This window comes from Neltuma alba, unplaced genomic scaffold (genome assembly GCF_004799145.2).
Source record: "Neltuma alba isolate B1F8T4 unplaced genomic scaffold, ASM479914v2 tig00011414_pilon, whole genome shotgun sequence".
In the NCBI taxonomy this organism is placed as follows: Eukaryota; Viridiplantae; Streptophyta; class Magnoliopsida; order Fabales; family Fabaceae; genus Neltuma; species Neltuma alba.
The window spans coordinates 290,490-294,932 of record NW_021636098.1 but is presented as its reverse complement, the minus strand read 5'-3'; positions in this window follow the sequence as shown (position 1 = coordinate 294,932).

Below are 4,443 nucleotides of genomic sequence, written 5' to 3'. Positions count from 1 at the left end.
TGTTCGTTTTTCTTCGGTCGGCGGCCCCTATCTCCACCTCTTTTGGTTCTTTTTTCCTCCGTTCTCTAATCGCTACAGTTTCGGCACATCATCCCCACAAAAGAAAACCAACATGAAATATGAAAATAGCAAAAATATCCTTAGACTCCGTAATTCTAATTTACCCAAGAGGGAAAAAAAATTAGGATAATAAAAATCAATCCATTTAAATCTAATTGATACGAATCATTGATTTTCAATTATTTCCTAGAGATTTGCACAAGATCAATTATTCACTGAAAATCGGCACTAAATATAACTAATTATTTCTCACAAAATGTAAAACGGCTAATACAATAAAATATAATTTAATTCTCCATTAACACAGTTTATTACTAAAAAAGTTAAATCAAGAGAATAAAAATATCTATAAATAGGATTCATCAATATATCTAACAACTTATTATAAGTTCATTTGTTAATAATTAATAAACTTAATTACAAGTAGTCTTTTTATAGACAAATATGGATATTTTAATATATTTTATTTAAATTATATTTTTAATGATCACCACTCTGCTTCCTAGTTGACTCTGATATAATCTATTGACCTTTGACTCACTGTCTCGACCGGTTTGGTTTTTAATACTTTGCTTTTCTCACTAACCACCTATCTAGCCACAGCCTATCAAATGTGATTTTTTTTATTTTGTACTCCTCCGGTCCTTAATATAGGACCCAATTGTTAAATTGATTTTAGTCCTAAATATAAGACCCATTTCTCATATTTATCAATTTTCTCTAAATTACCCCTATAGATAGTCCTTCAACTATAATCAAGTAAAAGAAGGAAAGGAAGTATTAAGAAAGATGATTATGGTGTTTTAGGAAAGATGTGTCACATTTTTTATAATTAACTAACTTACCTAACTTTCTTAATCTAATAAATTAGTTAAATGGGTCTTATATTAAGGACCAGAGGAGTATCAAATGTAATTTTTTTAAAAATAATTATTCAAACATAAGTTTTTTGTTTTTTAATTCTGAATACTTCTTTTAAAAAATTTTTATAAAATTTTTTTGGAAATAAAGAAACAAAAAACCGCAACAAACGATTGTAAGCACTCTTTCCCAACTCCAAAAGACCAGATTACATGACATGTAATATCCTATTTCTTTCATTATTTTTCAATCTATATATTCAACGTCACATCAGCCGATATAATAAAAAAAATTACACAATCATTAATTATTTTAAACGATTTTCAACTTGCCTTAATTTTGTGGTTGGTGTGTGGTCCACTTGGAATTGAAAGCCATCACTATTTGATATTGAAATGAGATTTGGAATATATGGGGTCACCTCCACCCTTATAAAAAATGTCAAAATTAATTAAATATTAGTAATTTATTTCAATATTTTTCATATGATTGATACATGTGAATATTTTACTTTTTTTGCCTCGTAGAAGAATCATTTTCCCCAACACATAATTTTGAAAGTGTTCACAGCCTAAAATTTCAGTATTTGATAGGGACTGCCAACTGAAGAGGCATCATTGAAATGAAACTGAGATAGTGGACGTTTCAAATCCAGGCTAGCCATGGTTTCATATTTATTTTAAAAATAAAAATCAAATAAAAATTTTAATTTTTAAAGAAAATTGCAGTTAAGAGTCCTGAATAAAAGTATTTACATAAAAACTTCAAATTTTAAAATTAGGTTAGAATACCAGAATGTTAAAATCAAAACCATACAAAAAATTAAGCTTTAATTTTAAATTATTAGTTCTTGATGGTCTCAAACTAATATTTTCATTAATATATTTCTGTGTAAAGACTTTAAATTATAGTTTTTACATGGATTTTATTATTATAAATATTGTGAAATATTTATTTGTTTTGAATAGTCTCAAATTGACTGATAATTTATTTAATAAAAATTTATATGTTTTTAATGTAAATAAAATAACAAAAAAAAGAATCTTTTCAATTTCAAATTAAAAAAAAGTAATATTATCTAAATCTTATATTTACTGTTATTCCTTTCTAATATATTTTGAAATAAATTTAAAATGGCGTAGAATTTTTTTTTTTGTTATGAAAAAGTATCAATGATATGAAATGATATAAGAGCTCATTATAATTAATTATAAATAATGGCAGTTTTTTTAGTTGCAATTTATGAAAGGGGTAGACCATAGATAGTTAGATACGCCCGTGTGAAGAGTTCATGTTTCATGCCGCGTGACACTTTTATTGTTGGGGTGACCATGTGGGGCCCAGGGACAATGGGCCCACTGGCAATGCCACCTCATCACCGTTAGGATATGAGGCTATCATTGCCCGAGAGATGGGCCCGCCAATGCAACTGTGCCACGTGGGACCACCTGACTGGCTGTCTCCAGACAATTCCCATGGTCACCGACGGCTACCGCCCGTTCCCCCAAAGCGACGACGAGACAGAGACTCGCCCGAGTCATAGTGGGCCCCACTCCCCGAACGTGGCCACGTCAACCTACACTCGGTTACACGTGTTTCCACGCGCTCTTGACGCAAAGTCGCGCTTCCACGTGTCCCTGCGTGGGATCTGATTCACTTCGGCTTTCATAAAAATATGTTTTTTAAGTCTTTCGGAGAGGAATGCACGTATGAACGTGACATTGTCAAACCCCTTAATTGCATGCATTTAGCTTAGCTCTCTCAGCACGAAATTTAGATATATTCCTCCTATCATTAATCTAAGACCTAATTGTTGAGTTAGTTTTGGTTCTAAATATAAAACCTATTTCTCATATTTATCAATTTTCTCTAAATTACCCCTATGGATACTTCCTCAACCATAATCAAATAGAAGAGGGAGATGGAGTATTAAGACAGATGATTATGGTGTTTTAGGAAAAATGTGTCACTTTTCTTATGATTAACCAACTTACCTAACTTTCTTAATCTAATCAAATTAGTTAAATGGGTCTTATATTAAGGATCAGAGGAGTATTATATTATGAAACTACACACAATTTTTCAGTAAGATATATATATATATATATAGCCAACTTTGTGAGATATATATAAACGGTATGATAGATATTAATAATGATAAATTAATATCAAAATCAGTATGAATAGAAAATGTATAAAAAAAAAGCTACATATCTCCGGACAATGATCGAGATCAACCTAATTTTTCTTTTATATTAAATTATTTTGACTCAATTTTGAATGATTGCAATAATTTAATAAAAAAATCATATATTGTAAATTTAGTTTCAAATTCCAAATGTTGTGACAAAAGTTTCAGCTATGGTATAAATTTATTAAAAACAAAACACACAAAGTTTTGATGAATTAAATACTAAAAGCTCGTTCAAGTTTGTTCTATTAATTTATTATATTAAACACAATTTTTCATCAAGTATTTGAATAAGAGTGTGTATATTTATAAGGGTTTAAAAATATTTTTAAGTAATATATGAATTCTAATTATAGGGTTGAAAGATAATTTAATAATGAATCTATTTTCCATTCATTTTTTTGACTAAAATGATTACTATAGTAATTTAGTAGCTGTTTCGATCAGTTCAAATAAATATTTTTTTACTTTACTAGATAAAACTCTTTTCACATATTTAATTAATTCAAATCAGCATTTAGTTGTGATTTAATTTAACAATAACTATGAAATATTATATTAAAATTTAAAATATAAGTATGTAGAGTACAATTATGAGGATAATCTAATTTTTTAACGGTAATAACAGCATTTATCATATTTGTAAATTATTTAATGCCTTTAGACCCCTAACTACGACATTTATTTATTTATTTTTTTGCCAGCCTAACTACGATATTTAAAATCTAGATAATTTACAGGTTGAAGAAATATCTTTGACTAAATCAATCAATTATATACACATTCTTTCGAAATTGATTTTATTTGATGTGACGTTAGGAAAAAATCTTTTTTTTTAAAATCATATTTACTGATCATAACAAACATAAAAATAAAAACTGAAGGGTAAAATTGTAAACAGATTTGTAATAAACAAAACTCTCGGGGAACTTTGGCTTATTTATGCAAGATATGTTCTTCTAGAAGGATCTCAAATTCACCAGTTGACCTTCTTAACCTTGGAGGGATTTAGTTTTATTCTTTCCTAAGGATGAGGTGATGTCCTAATGATGATAACATCTTGCAATTTAATAGTGTTAATGGAACATTCAGTTAAAAAAACAAAGTTATAACAGTCAATTATCGACTAGACTTTAGAATAATTTAACATAATTATTATTTTTTATGCCACAATATTTAGACCAATCACATTGATTTATTATTAATTTGTTATATATTCTGTTGGAGTTATAAAATTTTTTAAAAATTGTCAGTTTCACCTGTGTCTTTTGTTAACTAGATTTTTGTTTTGCAATTCATGAATAATGCAATGCATTTTTATGAAAATTACA